Source organism: Hemiscyllium ocellatum, chromosome 1, assembly GCF_020745735.1.
Source record: "Hemiscyllium ocellatum isolate sHemOce1 chromosome 1, sHemOce1.pat.X.cur, whole genome shotgun sequence".
NCBI classification, from domain to species: Eukaryota; Metazoa; Chordata; class Chondrichthyes; order Orectolobiformes; family Hemiscylliidae; genus Hemiscyllium; species Hemiscyllium ocellatum.
In genome coordinates this window covers 128,820,696-128,840,610 of record NC_083401.1, presented here as the reverse complement: position 1 = coordinate 128,840,610, position 19,915 = coordinate 128,820,696, and the positions used below count along the sequence as shown (strand labels likewise).

The 19,915-nt window shown below is 41.5% G+C and overlaps 1 protein-coding gene across 3 annotated transcripts in view; it reads left to right on the top strand.

Moving 5' to 3' along the window:
* Positions 1-19,915, top strand: part of LOC132816295 (septin-11) — a 121,773-nt gene that overhangs the window by 50,954 nt on the left and 50,904 nt on the right. The window lies entirely within an intron of this gene.

Genomic DNA, 19,915 nt, shown 5'->3' with positions numbered 1-19,915 from the left:
TAGCAACACCTTCAGTGTTATGAGAAAGGGAGATCTGGGACTTTGAATCTCAGACAGCAAAGAGTAGATGGTTTAGGATGGAATCTTGTGGAAAACCACCATTAGATTCTCTGGGGAAGACCTCCCAAACCACAAGAGAATTGGAAGAGAGTCCAGTGTGATCACGATCCTGGGGTGGAGGTCCCACTGAACTAGAGCTGTTGGGGAATCAGAGGTTGCTGGTTCTTTTGCTCAGCAGTGCTACAGTGGAGGGGGTATAAGAGGGATGCCCAATGGAGATCCAGAATTGCATAGTGAAACAGTAGCATAAGTGGGAACAGTTTCATGGTGTAGCAAGGAAGGGTTGTCAGCAAGATCATGGAGTAGCTTTCAGCAGATTCCCTGTTTCTGATATTGGGTTTCATGATCAGATCAAAAAGTATGGTGCCTCAAAACCTGTCGCTTTAACTAAATATTTGAACACTTGTTATCTACTTAGTTGGCTCTGCTTCATTTTGCTGAATAATTGCTCCTTTGAGGCAGAAAACTATAGCCCTTTTCAAGCTTGCAATGTCAACAGGAGGAACCAGACAGGAAGAAATAACATTACGAAATGCAGAGAGTCACTTGGGCTTCAAGTGCCAGCTGCCAAGGGTGAAAGGCTAGATGTAAACTGGAACTAGCCATGGGTTGGATATTTTGTATTGGATATAAATACAGTTAGGACTAGTCAACAATCTATCCAAAACCACATCTCAGATGTTTGTGCTGGGAAAACTTTCTTCTCAAAATATCCCATGTCCAGTATATACATACAATCCAACATGGGTGAATGTTGACTGCTGGAACTTCATGAGAATGTGAGAACAAGTCCAAAAGTTAGTATCTGGACCACACTGTGGCTATGCTATTCCCTGTGATTGTGCCACTGGATCAATGTGGGAAATATAAAAGCATGTTTTTCCCTTTTGAACATACATATTGTGATTAAATGTTAAATTGTTTAAATTTATGTATTAAAAGATAAAAGCAAAATGGCCCAATATGATGCTGGTGCCAAAATATTTTATTGTTCCTTTTGCCTGATCTCCACTTCTATATTTTTGTAAATAAAATCACTAAAAGATAGCCAATAAAAGGAACCATGCCTAATAATTGTATATTTTCTCTTTCCAACCTTTTACAACTACTTGTGTTTTTATATATTCAGTCAGCTCTATTTATTTCTCTTTCTAAACCTACACTAATTGTCTGAGATGATTTGCACATCTATATTCCATATAACATTTTGTCTGTCTTCACCGGCATTTACACTGATCTGACTGTTCATCCCTGCTTGGATGAAGCCTCTGGAAAAGCTGGCCGTGTGAATAAACTACAAGAATTTGAAATGGTGTAATCTTAAATTCCTGGTTCCTTCTTTGACCTAGATAATATGTAAACATTGTAGAAACTTGCATTCCAGGGAGTTCTGTTCAATGGGAAGTTTAAGCATCATGTTGGCTCAAGTAATTCTTGCAATTCTTTACCATGTTGGATGCTGTCTAAGGCTCATCTAATAAGTTAAAATTCATTTGACATGGATTCTTTTCCATTACTGAGGCAAAGCTCAACAACTGTGGCTGATTTGCAGACAAAATCTCTTGATCAGTTTACATTGGGCAAACATTGTGGGGAAAATAATCTGGGAACCATCATCAAAGATATTGCCTTTCACCTTTTGACACCAGCATCAGGTTGGCCATTTTAGGTTTATCATTGATAATTAAATTTTGCTGCAGTGGCATCACTTAAATCATGATGTGCATGTTCAAATGACAAAACCACTTTGATGTTTCCCACATGAAATCATGGCATTCTCTGTAATCCTGCCACCAGATTAATGCTATCATTGTATGATCTATGACTGGCTTTTGGATTCCTTTATATATAGCACTATTTATTGAATTCTAGTGAGATACAGGTTGCCATTCGGGAAAAAAAAGTCACTTTCCCAAATAGCCCAGAGATTCCCAGGCGCACACTCATTCATGTGTCTGAGGTTTCATGGTTCCAAACCCCTATCAGCATACATATCTGACATCTGTTGTTCTTTTTGCTTGTACTCTACTCCCATGCTTAGGTCAATGAAATCACAATTGTAATCAGTGAAAGGAACCATGCCTAATATGTGCATATTTTTCCTCCCAAGTCTAGCAATTTGACACTAATTGTACTCTTTGTGCTACCCTGTTAAGATTAACTGACATCATAGACTAGGACTCTGCTTGGCTATTTGGTTTGGCTTTAGGCGATCTTCCTAACCATACTACATAATTAATGTTTGAATATGAGTAATTGTAACTTTTTTTAGGTTGGTATTTTACAGTTGACAGTAAACCAGAGATTAAAACCCATTGTCCTAAGTGTAAATGCAAAGTCCTCTTTCCCAACTTGAATTTATATTAGCACTATTTACTCTGAATGAATAACTACTAACATCATTTATTAGGAATTGAATGCAATTTAGATTACCCGAGGGATGTATTTGTGATGATTCTTGGGGTGTTGGTTAGGGGACTAGATTTAGGTTTCAGACTGTAGCTATTGATTGTTATCCTAAAAAGAGTGTAAGAACTTAATTTAGGAGTTGGCCATTCAGTCCCTTGAACCTACTCTGCCAATGGTTTTGGCTGGATAGATGTTGGAAAGGAGTGAATCTGGCTGTGCTTTGGAAGTCAATTTGATAGAATAGCTTGCTGATTCTGTTTGCAATAATAATAATAATTGAATGATTGCTACTTGGGCATTTACTTTGCTAGCTTAGTCCCTGGCAAGGCAATTGTAATTCTGCTGATATCCTAACACTTGTACTTTTACCTACATAGTAATTTGAGGCAATTCTTTTCATTCCCCTGCGCTCTGTAATTAATGTGACACCCCACCCAAATGTGGCTGCCATAACTAATGTATGTTTTATCACTGCTGCACCTTAGATATGCACAGCTCAGTTCAGACCAGAAATTATAGCATACTCTTTGTTTAGTTGCCAACTGCTGAGTCAAATTTTACTAATGGTGTAGAGGAGGATGGAAGCTGTGAATAATGAACTTTGATTATGAGCAACACTTAATTGCAACAATAATGAAATTTAAATCTGGAACAAACTTCTGTATAACCTAAACAGTCTGTAAGCAGATGTTTTTCATAAATTCTGAAGTAACAAGAGCAGTATTTAAATTAACTCATAATGATTAATTTAGCAGTAACTTTTAATTATGTCCTATTGGGGAAAAATATTTTGCCAGCGGCATTCACAAAGACAATATGACTTCTATTACTATTTGCATTCACTCAACAGATAACAAAATTTGAATTGGGAAGTGAAACTCCCTAGGTCAAACTCTGTACAGCTGTAAAAACACTAGGAGGAAGGACCACATTAACTCCCTGTGCTCTTTAAATTGTACCAGGTTTTCTCAGACACACACATTGCAGCCAAAATGGAAGGGGCTGCTGTTGGGACTTGTGCTTATAAAAGCTTGAAATTTGTGTAACCTACAGGCGGTGGCAAGCTTGAGATTATCTAGAGTCTGGACCTGAAATACTGTTGCTGTACGGATTTTATTTGGAACATTGATGTTTTGGAAATTTTAAGTTATAATGATTTTCTGTGATGTTTGCATTGAATGTTGACACTGCTGAAAACAACAATTTTCTGCAATTACAAAATAAAGTTTCCTGCAGTTTCCTCAACAATAAGCTTTGTTCCATTACTGAAATGTCTCAAATAATTAACTATTTTTTAAAAGAAGTTCTCTAACACAACTCTCCTCTTCATTTCTCAGGCCTCTTTGCTGGTGATATCACCCTACTTATGTAGCTCAGTTTCTTTTTATTTGGGCCTTGCTGGATGAGAATAGTCTGAGACCCAGATGTCCTCACTTTTCATTTCCGTGTATAGTCCACAGGTTTGTCTTCTCCCATTTGCAGGTTGCAAATGTGAGGTTAAACTGGCATGCAGTAACATTCTACTGTCACACCTTGAGCTCTAGTCTTTGAAGAATCCTGTAGATAGAATCAAAGGTAACGATATTACAGCTGAATAAAAGCAACCACAGAGGCAGGAGGGAGGAGCTGGGTAGAATTGACTGGTGAGGAGCCTAGCAGGCAAGACACTGGAACAGCAAGGGCAGGAGTTTCTGGGAGTAATTCAGGAGACAGAACAGGGATTCATCCTGAGGGAAAAGAAGCATGGTACAGGGAGGATGAGGCAACCATGGCTGACTAGGGAAGTCATGGATAGCATAAAAACAAAAGACAAAGCATATAATGTGGCGAAGGACAGTGGGAAACCAGAGGACTGGGAAGCTTACAAAGAACAACAGAGGGCAACAAAAAAAAAAGGAATAAGGAGGGAGAAGATTAAATATGAGGGTACACTAGCCAGTAATGTAAAGGAAGACTAAGAGTTTCTTTCGACATATAAAGGGCAAAAGAGATACAAAAGTGGATATTGGGCTGCTGGAATATAACACTGGAGGGATAGGAGTGGGGAGCAAGGAAATGGCTGAGGAACTGAATAATTACTTTGCATCAGTCTTCACGGTGGAAGACACAAGTAAAATCCCAAAAATTCCAGAGTGAAGGGCAGAGCTGAGAATGGTGGCAGTCACCAAGGAGATGGTGCTAGAAAAACTGAATGGCCTGAAGGTGGTTAAATCACCTGGACCAGATGGACTACATGCCAGGATTCTAAGGGAGATAGCTGAAGAGATAGTGGAGGCATTAGTGGAGATCTTTCAGGAATCGCTAGAATTAGGGGGGATCCCAGAGGACTGGAAAATGACTAATGTGACACCCCTGTTTAAAAAGGGAGTAAGGCAAAAGACGTAAAATTACAGACTGATTAGCCTAACCACAATCGTGGGTAAGATCCAGGAATCCATTGAGAAGGATGAGATTTCTGAATAATTGGAAGTGTATGGTAAAATAGGGCAAAGTCAGCATGGTTTCATCAAGGGGAGGTTATGCCTGACAAATCAGCTAGAATTCTTTGAGGAAATAATGAGTAGGTTAGACCAAGGAGAGCCAATGGATGTTATCTATTTGGCCTTCAAGAAAGACTTTTACAAGGTGCTGCACAGGAGGCTACTGAGTAAGAAAAGGGCCATTGGGGTGAGAGGCAAGGTGCTAGAATGGATAGAAGCTTGGCTGTTTGGCAGAAAGCAGGGTGTGGGGATAAAAGTGTTCATCTCAGGGTGGCAGCAGTGACAAGTGGTGTTCCACAAGGCTCAGTGTTGGGGCTACAATTTTTCACTTTATACATTAACACTTTATACATTGAGTATATTTAAGACTGAGATAGATAGGTTCTTGAGTATCAAGGGGGTTAAGGTTTACGGGGACAAAACAGGAGAATGGGTTTGAGAAACCTATCAGCTGTGATTCAGTGGCGGAGCAGATTCAATGGGCTGAATGGCCTAATTTCTGCTCCTATGTCTTATGGTCTTATACCTTTCTAGTTGAACATTAGCTATTTTGGCACCATTCTCTCTTTAATCATGGGGCTATCTGCAGTCTACTTGTATTTCTATTTCCTCAAAGAAATAGAGCAGATTGTTCAGGCAGGAATTGTCCTTTTGTAGTAGAGTGACTGCTGGTTACTAGGTAATCATAGAATACTTACAGCCCAGACATGCTGTGCCATTTCTCTGGAAGAGCAACCCAACCAGTCCAGCTCCCTACCTATTCCTTCTGCCCTGAAAGTCTTTCCTCTTCAGATAATTATCCAGTTCCCTTTTTGAAGCCACGAATTATGTCCCCTTCCAACATAATTGTGGGCAGTGCAATCTGATCCTGATCACTTGCTGTATTTTAAAAACACTTCTGCCTCTGTTTCTTTCTATTTTATATTTTAACTGATACAGGTGTCCCACTATTTGAAAGTAGAGTGTTTCTGAAACTGTGAAGTGAAGAAGCAATTACCATTAATTTATATGGGAAAACTTTTTAAGCGTTCTCAGACACAAAAAATAACCCACCAAATAAAGCTCAAAACCTAGACTAGCACCAACATATAGTAAAGACTGTTGGAGGTTGGGGTGGTGGGAGGTACAGGATAGCTTGGGACACATCTTTCTAATGGATGCACAAAATAAATTGAGATAAAGCACTGATGATCACAGACACAGTTCAAAGCTATGGCAGCTTGATGCTGAATGCAGTTCCCGGGAAGATGTTTGGCGGCGACACATTAACTGTGTCCGCTTTTTCATAAAAGCGAAAATCCTCTTTCGGTTAGCGAAGAAAGGTACTAAAGTACGTCTTTCGTAAAAGCAAATTGGCATAAAGCAAATGTTTGATAAGCAGGGGATACCTGTATCCTCAAATTTACTGCTGAATTTGTAGATGCCTTTGCATGTTTTGTTGGCTGTTTTGAATGTGTATTGTTATAAGCCTGTTCCCAGTGATTCTCTCCTACTAGTGGTCAGACTCCTGTGTATTCTCCAATCCATAATTCCACATTTCGTGGTGGGTTCTTTCACTATTTGGGTCATTTAAAAAATTTTGGTTTGCTCCATAAATGTCTCCGTTTACCAAAAACAAACTCCTCAAAGTCTGTCCCTCTGGCCAAACTTTTCTCTTAATCCCTTTGTCTCTGATTTTGTGCTTGGTTTATGTATGACATTCAACAAAACAAGTGGGATAGTTTTCTTCAAGTTAAAGACCAGTTGTCCTATGTAGCAACTTTTCAGAAAGCTAAATTTTTAATTTTTCTTTGTTTTACCTCCCCTGTCAATCAACAAAAAGACATGAAAACCAAAGATACTACATTAGAATGTGATAAGTAATATGGAACATGTCCATGATATTTCTGCAATGGGAATTGGTGACACCACGCCCAGTTGTTTTTCTGGGACCAGAAGGCTTCTGGTTGATTTGCTTGTAGCTGATGGAGGCAGGAATTACTTCTAATGGCCATTAAATCTCAGCCCAGATGAGTGGAGATGAGCTTGCCATTTTCTTCATTGTGATGGGGCCACTATTTCCACATAAAATTTCGGCCATGGTTTATGTGAAGAATTAGTCTTGGGTGAAGAATGAGGAAGTAATTGCCACTAATGTAGTGGCAATGCTGCCGTGAAGCTGCACATTACTGAGCAGGGTGTTGATGGAATTAGAATACTGCAGAATGAGAGTGAGACATGAGAGCACATGGATATGAACACACAATGAAGGTAGGTTAGTCCTTAACAAATATAACCACAAGATCAGAGCCTACTGAGTCTATGATTATCAAGATTAGTAGTATTTAGTATGAATGTACCCCTGTATTCTAAACAGTGCAACTTTACATCTGATCCTGAAGCCAGTTCTCGACTTTGACACCTTCTCGACCTATCTGCCTTCAACTCAAACATTGTGAGTTCAGCCTCACTATAGAAGAGATTCCACTTTAGTGATGTCATGTTTCAGTGGAAAGTATAGTATAATAAAAATTGAAAGTGCTATACGTGGAAGTATGGATATAGGATGGCTAGAAGTAAAGAAACTGTCTTGAACAGTAGTCACAATTGATATTTGACTTCATAATGAGACTTAATGTAATACTATCCAAATCTTTTAAAAGTTGTAGATTCAAATATTTTGCGTAGGGTTCTAGTTCTACACTGAACAAGAATATTTTCTTTTGCATTTTGTATTAACACTTTTTACAGTTTTCCTGTAGAAATTCAGAATATACTCAATCTAAACTTGCTAGGCATTTGATAGTTTCTTTGAATTTGAGTTTTTGTGTGTCTTATTGCAGTCAATACAAATCAAAAATCCTATACCAGTATTTTCAAGAGGAACTCGACAGGCATTTGGAAACTCGTCATTTTTGTTGTTGGAAGCCTCTGAGGATATAGAGTTTGGCAATCAATAATGCAGCATATGTGACCATTCTGTAATTTTCAATCTGGCTCTGCTCTATTTCTTCCACACTGTTTGTCACATCACAGTTCTTAAAGTGAAGATTACATGTCACTGGTATACACATCTGTTCTTTGTTAACTTTTCTGATGTTCCTTATTTGCAATCCAAACAATATTGTGTTGGCAATCTATTAATTTTGAAACAGAAATCTGATGATAATTGTTAAATTTTGTAAAGTGCCTTTTCACTTGGGTGCATCCTTTTGATTTTATTTTAAGGGCCATGATATCATCTAACTTTTCCCTCCTTGTCCTTTTAGTTTTCTCAGGTCACGCATTTCCTGCAAAGAGCAAAAAGGCAGCCAAATTCTTCCCAGGCCTCTGCATATTGCCAAGAGAGGCCAAGCTATTTTGTGTTAGTACATTTTATAGATACATACCATACAGCACAGGGACCACATCTAAAATCCTCCCACTAATTTGCTCGTATTTCACATTGTAGCTACAGAGCTTGTGCGACTTCTGGCCTTTTCAAATTTCCACTTTTCTGGGATTCAAATAGTATAATCCACCAAGTAAAAAAGTTACAAATACAGTTATATTTCTTGAATTTTAATGGCTTGAGGAGCTGTGCTGAATTATGTTTTCGAACTTGTGGCACTACTTCTGGCAGTTAGGCACATGTGAAACCTAGAGGATGAATATACAGTTTAACAGAGTGAAGCCATTGTAACTCCAGTTTGCACCTCAGTCTAATGCTCAAAAATTTACATTTTCAATTAGCTAGTATTACTGAGATAGAACTCTGTAAATTGAGGCCGGCTATTGCTGTGCCAAAGATACACACTGTACCTCAACGTACCTACTTTCAGACCAAAATTGCTAGAAAGCATAGACCATGGCTTCAGTACTGACAAAGAATTATTACTTATTACAAGCAACTCGACTCTAGCTAAAAGTAAACATATATAAACCATTGGCATACAACGCTACTAATTAAAACTCTAATTTCCTTATAAACACCCCTTACACAGACAAACACTCATACACAGACAGACAAACATAGAGTCATAGAGATGTACAGGATGTAAACAGACCCCTTGTTCCAACTTGTCCGTGCTGACCAGTTATCCTAACCTAATCTAATCCCATTTGCCAGCACTTGGCCCATATTCTGCTATTCATATACCCATCCAAATGCCTTTTAAATGTTGTAGTTGTACCAGCCTCCACCTTCCTTTGGCAACTTATTTCATACACACACCACCCTTTACATGAAAAAGTTGCCCCTTAGGTCCCTTTTAAATTTTTCCCCTCTCACCTTAAACCTATGCCCTCTTCTACTGGACTCCCCCACCCCAGGAAAAAGACCTTGTCTACTTACCCTATCTATACCCATCATGATTTTATAATCCTCAACAAGGTCACCCCTCAGCCTCTGACGCTCCAGGGAAAGCAGCCCCAGCCTATTCAGCATCTCCCGATAGCTGTTATGTTGAAATGGCAAGCAATAAGAAGCTCAGTCATTTTTGCAGTCAGGCTCACTGGTCTGTAGTTCCCTGGTGGCCTGTGACTTCTTGATTCTACATCACCACCTTCGATCACTGGGTGTTTCAGATAATAATCAGAAGAACTGATTCTGATTCCTTCATCTCCTCTGTTTTCCTGATGGTATTTGAAGCTAATTGAAGTTCCCCTACCATCAACACATTTAGTTTAGCTAACTTCGAGTGTAGCAGGGAAGAACTGAAGTCCAATTTTCAGTAGCTAAACCACACAATCTTGACAGAAAAACACGCTGAACTATTGGGAAGATTTATACTTTTGGTTTTTGAAATTGAAGTCTGAAATACATGTATCACTTGATAAAAGAAAATGCTCATGAATAACTATCAAATTTGAAATGTTTGAACGGTTTTTCTTTTGTTTTTAGAAACAGGTAAAATATGTTTATTTGAATTTTGTGCTAAGTGGCTTCGTAGGGCGATGAGATTCACTGTATTGTAAAGAGACAACAACCCGTTAAATATGTTCAGTGAGTTATAGAGTCGTAGAGATGTACAGCACGGAAACAGACACTTCGGTCCAACCTGTCCATGCCGACCAGATATCCCAACCCGGTGTAGTCCCACCTGCCAGCACCCGGTCCAGATCCCTCCAAAACCTTCCTATTCATATACCCATCCAAATGCCTTTTAAATGTTACAGTTGTACCAGCCTCCACCACTTCCTCTGGCAGCCCATTCTATACACCTCTGTGTGAAAAAAGTTGCCCCTTAGGTTTTTTTAATATCTTTCCCCTCTCACCTGAAACCTATGCCCTCTAGTTCTGGACTCCCCCCATCCCAGGGAAAAGACTTTGTCTTTTTCTATCCATGCCCCCCATAATTTTGTAAACCTCTCTAAGGTCACCCCTCAGCCTCCAATGCTTAGCCTCTCCCTATAGCTCAAATCCTCCAATCCTGGCAACATCCATGTAAATCGTTTCTGAACCCTTTCAAGTTTCACATCATCTTTCCGATAGGAAGGAGACCAGAATTGCATGCAGTATTCCAACAGTGGTCTAACCAATGTCCTGTACAGCCACAACATGATCTCTCAACCCTGTAGGAGGAGAAAGTGAGGACTGCAGATGCTGGAGATCAGAGCTGAAAATGTGTTGCTGGAAATGCGCAGCAGGTCAGGCAGCATCCAAGGAGCAGGAGAATCGACGTTTCGGGCATAAGCCCTTCCTGAAGAAGGGCTTATGCCCGAAACGTCGATTTTCCTGCTCTTTGGATGCTGTCTGACCTGCTCTGCATTTCCAGCAACACCTTTTCAGCTCTCAACGCCTGTACTCAATATTCTGACCAGTAAAGGAAAGCATACCAAACGTCGCCTTCACTACCCTATCTACCTATAACTCTACTTTCAAGGAGCTATGAATCTGCACTCCAAGGTCTCTTTGTTCAGCAACACTCCCTGGGACCTTATCATGAAGTGTATAAGTCCTGCTAAGATTTGCTTTCCCAAAATACAGCACCTCGCATTTATATGAATTAACCTCCATCTGTCATGTCTCAGCCTATTGGCCCATCTGATCAAGATCCCGTTGTACTCTGAGGTAACCTTCTTCACTGTCCACTGTACCTGCAATTTTGGTGTCATTTGAAAGCTTTCTAACTATACCTCTTATGCTCACATCCAAATCATTTATATAAATGATGAAACGTAGGTGACCCAGCATCAAACCTTGTGGCACTCTACTGGTCACAGGCTTCCAGTCTGAAAAACAACCCTCCACAACCATCTTTGAGCCAGTTCTGTATCCAAATAACTAGTTCTCCCTGTATTCATTGAGTTCTAACCTTGCTAATCAGCCTCCCATGGGGAACCTTGTCGAATGCCTTATTGAAGTCCATATAGGTCACATCTGCTCTGCCCTCATCAATCCTCTTTGTTACTTCCTCAAAAAACTCAATCAGGTTTGTGAGATATGATTTCCCACGCACAAAGCCATGTTGACTATCCCCAATTAGTCCTTGCCTTTCCAAATGCATGTACATCCTGTCTCTCAGGATTCCCTCCAACAATGTGCCCACCACCGACGTCAGGCTCACTGGTCTATAGTTCCCTGGCTTGTCCATACCACCCGTCTGAAACAGTGGCACCACGTTAGCCAACCTCCAGTCTTCCGGTACCTTACCTGTGACTATCGATGATACAAATATCTCAGCAAGAGGACCAGCAATAACTTCTCTCGCTTCCCACAGAGTTCTAGGGTAGTTTTGATCAGGTTCTAGGGATTTATCCACCTTTATGTATTTCAAGACATCCAGCACTTCCTCCTCTGTAATATGGACATTTTTCAAGATGTCACCATCTATTTCCCTACATTCTATATCTTCCATATCCTTTTCCACAGTAAATACTGATGCAGAATACTTAGAGTCATAGAGATGTACAGCATGGAAACAGACCCTTCTGTCCAACCCGTCTATGCTGACCAGATATCCCAACCCAATCTAGTCCCACCTGCCAGCACTTGGCCCCTATCCCTCCAAACCCTTCCTATTCATATACCCATCCAAATGTTTCTTAAATGTTGCAATTGTACCAGCTTCCACCACATCCTCTGGCAGCTCATTCCATACACGCACCACCCTCTGTGTGGAAAAGTTGCCCCTTAGGTCTCTTTTATATCTTTCCCCTCTCACCCTAAACCTATGCCCTCTAGTTCTGGACTCTCCAACCCCAGGTAAAAGACTTTGCCTATTTATCCTATCCATGCCCCTCATAACGAGAATCCAGAGAGCCTTACTGAAGACCATATAGATCACATCTACTGCTCTGCCCTCATCAATCTTCTTTGCTACCTCTTCTAAAAACTCAATCAAGTTTGTGAGACATGATTTCCCACACACAAAGCCATGTTGACTATCCCTAATCAGACCTTGCCTTTCCAAATACATGTACATTCTGTCCCTCAGGATTCCCTCCAACAATTTGTCCACCACCGACATCAGGCTCATCGGTCTATAGTTCCCTGGCTTGTCTTTACCGCCCTTCTTAAACACCACATTTGCCAATCTCCAGTCTTCCGGTACCTCACCTGTCACTATCGATGATACAAATATCTCAGCAAGAGGCCCAGCAATCACTTCTTTAGCTTCCCACAGAGTTCTTGGGTACACTTGATCAGGTCCTGGGGATTTATCCACCTTTAACCATTTCAAGACATCCAGTACTTCCTTCTCTGTAATCTGGACACCTTGCAAGATGTCACCATCTATTTCCCTATGGTCTACATCTTCCATATCCTTTTCCACAGTAAATACTGATGCAAAATTTTCATTTAGTATCTTCCCCCATTACCTGCGGCTCTACACAAAGGCCACTTTGCTCATCTTTGAGGAGTTGAAAAATGTGGTGCTGGAAAAACATAGCAGGCCAGGCAGCATCCGAGGAGAAGGAGAATCGACGTTTCGGGCATAAGCCCTTCTTCAGGAAAGAAATTCCTGAAGAAGGGCTTATGCCCGAAACGTCGATTCTCCTTCTCCTTGGATGCTGCCTGGCCTGCTATGTTTTTCCAGCACCACATTTTTCAACTGTGGTACTCCAGCATCTGCCGTCCTCACTTTCTCTTAGTTCATCTTTGAGGGGGATCTATTCTCTCCCTAGTTACCCTTTTGTCCTTAATGTATTGTAAAAACCCTTTGGATTCTCCTAAAACCTATTTTCCAAAGCTATCTCATGTCTCCTTTTTGCTGTCCTGATTTCCCTCTTAAGTATACTCCTACTGCCTTTATACTGTTCTAAGGATTCACTCGATCTATCCTCTCTATGCCTGGCATATGCTTCCTTCTTTTTCTTAACCAAACCCTCAATTTCTGCCTCGTGCTCCCACGAGGAGGTTGAACAGTTCATCAACTTTACTAACACCTTCCATCCCGACCTGAAATTCACCTGGACTGTCTCAGACTCCTCCCTCCCCTTCCTAGACCTTTCCATCTCTATCTCGGGCGACCGACTCAACACAGACATCTATTATAAACCGACTGACTCCCACAGCTACCTGGACTACACCTTCTCCCACCCTGCCCCCTGTAAAAACGCCATCCCATATTCCCAATTCCTTCGTCTCCGCCGCATCTGCTCCCAGGAGGACCAATTCCAACACCGCACAGCCCAGATGGCCTCCTTCTTCAAGGACCGCAGATTCCCCCCAGACGTGATCGACGATGCCCTCCACCGCATCTCCTCCACTTCCCGCTCCTCCGCCCTTGAGCCCCGCTCCTCCAACCGCCACCAAGACAGAACCCCACTGGTTCTCACCTACCACCCCACCAACCTCCGCATACAACGTATCATCCGCCGCCATTTCCGTCACCTCCAAACGGACCCCACCACCAAGGATATATTTCCCTCCCCTCCCCTATCAGCGTTCCGCAAGGACCACTCCCTTCGTGACTCCCTCGTCAGATCCACACCCCCCACCAACCCAACCTCCACTCCCGGCACCTTCCCCTGCAACCGCAGGAAATGTAAAACTTGCGCCCACACCTCCACACTCACTTCCCTCCAAGGCCCCAAGGGATCCTTCCATATCCGCCACAAGTTCACCTGTACCTCCACACACATCATCTATTGCATCCGCTGCACCCGATGTGGCCTCCTCTATATTGGTGAGACAGGCCGCTTACTTGCGGAACGCTTCAGAGAACACCTCTGGGCCGCCCGAACCAACCAACCCAACCACCCCGTGGCTCAACACTTTAACTCTCCCTCCCACTCCACCGAGGACATGCAGGTCCTTTGACTCCTCCACCGGCAGAACATAACAACACGACGGCTGGAGGAGGAGCGCCTCATCTTCCGCCTGGGAACCCTCCAACCACAAGGTATGAATTCAGATTTCTCCAGTTTCCTCATTTCCCCTCCCCCCACCTTGTCTCAGTTGGTTCCCTCAACTCAGCACCGCCCTCCTAACCTGCAATCCTCTTCCTGACCTCTCCGCCCCCACCCCACTCCGGCCTATCACCCTCACCTTGACCTCCTTCCACCTATCCCACCTCCATCGCCCCTCCCCCTAGTCCCTCCTCCCTACCTTTTATCTTAGCCTGCTTGGCTACTCTCTCTTATTCCTGATGAAGGGCTTATGCTCGAAACGTCGAATTCTCTATTCCTGAGATGCTGCCTGGCCTGCTGTGCTTTGACCAGCAACACATTTGCAGCCTCAATTTCTTTAGTCATCCAGCATTCCTATACCTACCAATCTTTTCTTTCACCCTAACAGGAATATACTTTCTCTGGATTCTCGTTATCTCATTCCTGAAGGCTTCCCATTTTCCAGCCGTCCCTTTACTTGCGAGCAGCTGCCCCCAATCAGTTTTTGAAAGTTCTTGCCTAATACCATCAAAATTGGCCTTTCTGCAATTTAGAATGTCAACGTTTAGATCTGGTCTATCCTTTTCCATCACTATTTTAAATCTAATAGAATTATGGTCACTCGCCCCAAAGTGCTCCCCCACTGACATCACTTACCTGCCCTGCCTTAGTTCCCAAGAGGAGGTCAAGTTTTGCACCTTCTCTCATCGGTACATCCACATACTGGATCAGAAAATTTTCTTGTACACTCTTAACAAATTCCTATCCATCTAAACCCTTAACATTATGGGAGTCCCAGCATATATTTGGAAAGTTAAAATTCCCTACCATAACCACCCTATTATTCTTAGATAGCTGAGATCTCCTTACAAAATTTCTTTCTCAATTTTCTTCTGACTATTAGAGGGTCTATAATACAATCCCAATAAGGTGATCTTCCCTTTCTTACTTCTAAATTCTACCCAGATAACCTCCCTGGATGTATTTCCAGGAATATCCTCCGTTAGCACAGCTGCAGTGCTCTCCCTTATCAAAAATACCACTCCCACTCCTCTCTTGCCTCCCTTTCTATCCTTCCTGTAGCATTTGTATCCTGGAACATTAAGCTGCCAGTCCTGCCCATCCCTGAGCTATATTTCTCTAAATGCTGTGATATCCCAGTCCCATGTTCCTAATCATGCCCTGAGTTCATCTGCCTTCCCTGGTAGTCCCCTTGCATTGAAATAAATGCAGTTTAATTTATTAGTCCTGCCTTGTTCCTGCCTGCCCTGACTGTTTGACTCACTTCTGTTTTCAACTATACCAGTCTCCGATTGATGTCTTTCCTCACTATCTCCCTGGGCCCCCCACCCCACCCCCCACCTTACTAGTTTAACTCCTTCCGAGCAGCTGTAGCAAATCTCCTTGCCAGTATAATAGTCCACTTCCAATTTAGTTGCAATCCGTCCTTCTTGTACAGGTCACCTCTACCCCAAAAGAGATTTCAATGATCCAGAAATGTGAATCCTTCTCACATACACCAGTTCCTCAGCCTTGCATTCCTCTGCTCTATCCTATTCCTGCCCTCACTAGCTTGTAGCACCGGGAGTAATCCAGATATTCCTACTCTCAAGGACCTCCTTTTTAAATTTCTGCCTAACTCTCTGTAATCTCCCTTCAGAATCTTAACCTTTTCCCTTCCTATGTCATTGGTTCCAATGTGGACAATGACCTCTTGCTGAACCCTCTTTCCCCCTTGTGGACATTCTGCACCCTCTCTGAGACATCCTTTATCCTGGCACATGGTGGCCACAGAAACATTTGTCTGTACCTCGGATTAGAGAGGCCCCTAACACAATTGATCTTTTGGAATCCGACGTAGCCCTCAGTGCATTAGAGCCAGTCTCAATACCAGAAACTTGGCTGTTTGTGCTACGTTCCCTTGTGAATCGGTCACCCCCTACATTTTCCAAGATAGCATACCTGTTTGAAATGGGGATAGCCACAGAAGACTCCTGCACTATCTGCCTACCTGTCTTACCTTTTCTGGAGTTAACCCATCTATGTGACTGTATCTGAGACTTTCCCCCCCTTCCTCTAATTGCCATCCATCGCATACCAGTGCTATTGCAAATTCCTCATTGCATCTAACTGTCTCTCCGATCGATCCATTCGATCTGATAGGATTCGCAACCAACAGCATTTATTCAGATATAATCCGCAGTAACCCTTAAACTGTCTTTAAACTCCCACATCTGACAAGGAGCGCGTATCACTCTACTAAATGCCATTTTTGCTCCTTCACGATCTACAGACCCAGAAAATAATACTGTCTTATTCCTCTAAAAACAGTGCTCCTGGTTAAATTAATAGTCGTGGCTTATATTTTAAGTTTAATCAAGAGACATTCTCAAAAAACATATAATCAAGAATGAACCCACTCTACTCACTACTGCAGACCTTCTGAAGACCACACTTAAAACAATTCACTTATCTGTTTCTGTGCAGTGACTTCACCCAAACAGTTCCTCCAAGATCAGTTGTGAATTTAGTTTTGATCGTTCTTGCTGACCAGTAGCAGCAACTGGTTGACTGGTCACCTTTACCCGGTAATGAGTTGTGCCGTTAAAAGAAATGTCCAGGAGGTGACCAGCTATCCAAGAACTGAGTAGAGAATTTTAATTTTTGTTTACATTCTGTTTTCATCTTGACTTAACTTGAGGGTGGTTACATGACAAGCTTCCTCCTCAGAACTTATCTTTCTGCCTTCTACATATTCAACTTTTCTTTTGCAGAGGTCACCACATGGAGAGCTCTGATTTCCCTGCCGCACTCTAGGCATTTCTGTGCTACTTTGGCTAAATAACCTATTGCTCCCCCCCCCCCCCCCCCCCCCCCCCCCCCCCCCAAGAAAGCCAATACATACCTCTTACGTTAAAGGCCCTCTTCTCCCCTTGCCAAACTTTCAATGCAAATGCTATGCATGGAATTCATGCCTTGAAGAACAACTTTATTGTAGAATCATAGAATCCCGACAATGTGAATGCTGGCCACCTGGCCCATCAAGTCCTTACCGACCCTCCAAAGAGCATCTAACCTAGACCCACCCCGTACCCTATCCCTTTAACTCTGCAATTTCCATTGCTAACATCCACCTAACATCCCTGGACACTGGGCAATTTAACATGGCCAGTACAACTATCCTACGCATCTTTGAACTGTGGGAGGAAACTGGGGCACCTGGGGGAAACCTATGTAGCAATAGGGAGAATGTGCAAACTCCACACCAATGACAAATTGAAGGCAAAACCCAGACTGTACTGGAAAATTGAAGACTATTTATTTTTAAGAGTGGAATTGAACCAGGGTACCTGATGCTGTGAGGCAGCAGTGCTAACCTCTGCAACACTGTGCCAACGCAACTTTAGTCTCCATTTGATGAATTGCCGCTCCTTACAGTGACGTATAGGACCCAGCCCCTGGTTTAATTCTCACCTCATCCCTTAACATTACTTGAACTATGTACTGCACTCTGATTCCTGGCTTGTAATTTCACAAGAGATAACTCCATAAATGGTAAACTTCCAGCATCTCTCAAAGCAATATTAACTCCTAAAAGTGGATGGGTGTTCCTTACAAACATTATCTGTAATGAATTCAATTTCCACACTTTTTTTTAAAATGGTGCAAAATTCCTGCTTACAATAATGTATGAGACAATCATGAACAGTACATTTGCATGATAATACTTGTGTTATAAATGCCTGGTGTACTAAATATAGTTACATTAGAGACCATCTTGAAGATCAATCAGGATGATCTAGGGTTGCAGTGCTTTATAGCTATCCTGTGATACCTGTTTTTCTAAACAACCTGTTCAGAGATATTTTACACGCCGCTGGAGAAGATGGGACTTGAACCCGGGTCTCTGCGGTCACATGGGTTAGGGAAATATAGGCTACATCTTGACTGCTTCATCTTGCAGTCCTCATAAATTCATAATAATCTAATTTTGGACTCAAATACTGAGTCTTTTTGAATATATTTCTCAGCTCACAATGTGTTGTGCAACATACATTGTTAGCTCCATATACATTGTGGTGCAGTGTCAAATGATGACACTCAGAATACTGTTCTACAAATGTCGGAACACACAGTTCCTAAAACATACTGGAATAACATAACAATATAACAGCTGCATTGTTTGCACAGTTGATAAACTTAGCAACATATTCATAATGTCAGTTGGGACATGAAAACATGGGGCCAGATGCAAGTGAGCAGGAGAATAAAAAGGAGCTTGGGATATTAAAAATAGTACTTTGTGTATTTCTTTCACTCACTTCAGTTGTGGGATGATTTAAATATTTGCAGCATTTGTCCAAACTGCTCATTTCATATTTATCTATAGAAAATCTTTATTCAAGGTAAAATTTCATGGTAAGCTGATTGCAATAAAATTTCCTGGTAAGTTGGTTGCAATTAATGACACCTGTACTTGAATTTGCTTAGAATTTATATTCACAATTTGCAAGACACAATTGTTAACTCATATCTAATACAGGTCGGTCATTCAGAAGACTTTACACATGGCAGTTACCCTTTGACCACATAAAGTATTCAAATCTGAATCTTGATTCCTTGCAACATTGGGGAATTGTGACACAAATAATCTCATCCCTTTAAGAGATTTAATTACACTATTTTTGATGTTGCTATTTAATCTGAAATGCTTTACAAAGGACTTGAGCCAAAAGTTTGTCCACTGTTCTCAAAACAACATACATCTGACTACAAACACTCAAAAAAAACAAATAAATATTGCAAATACACAAATCAGACAGTATCTGAAACAATTCAACTAACAATTCAGGTGTGGCCCTTCTACCTAGAACAAAATGTTTTTAATGTGTTTATCTGAATAGATTACAAATGTTTATACAGGGAATAAAACAGTTTAACAGATGAAGCAGGCACACATTCACTTGGCAGCATAAAGACATTCTGGGAGAAGGTTTGCTTTCATACCTCCACTTCAAACAATGCTGCACAGATTTCTATCAATTTCTCCTTCAGAGGCAGACTGAGGCCAGTATCCACTATGGGTTCCTCGTTGATAGTACTGCCAAATATTGAGGTACCCTGTACTGTACCACCCACTGAGCAGATTTAATCCTCCACTCCCTGATGGGTTGTGTGGGAGGGTGGGGTGGGGGAGAACGTTAATGAGAGAAAGAAAATAGAAAGGTGGAGGAGGAATTGGAAAGAGGGGACATCATAAGAATACCAGGCAGGAAAACATGCTCCCTGATTGCCTCAAGTCAATTTCAAATACCATTTAGGCTAGATGCAACAATTGTATTGTATTCTATCTCTGTCAGGAAATCTTTAAGAGACAGAGTATGTCAGTATGCCTTCAAGAGATATGACATTATCACCCTATCATAACCCGTGACTTAAGGATATAAAGATCTCATACTCCATCTTTTAACTTGGATCACTTGAATCATGACACGTTAATGGAAGTACACTGCTGTTTGTAATTGATTAACTTAATGTAAGGCCAGACATTGATGTACCGCTGAATATAATATTTGTTCATTTTAGTGAACCGTAATAAATATCTGTTGGATCTTTCAATACCACATTAGCCACTTATTGCAACTTGTATTACAGGAATAACATTAGCATCA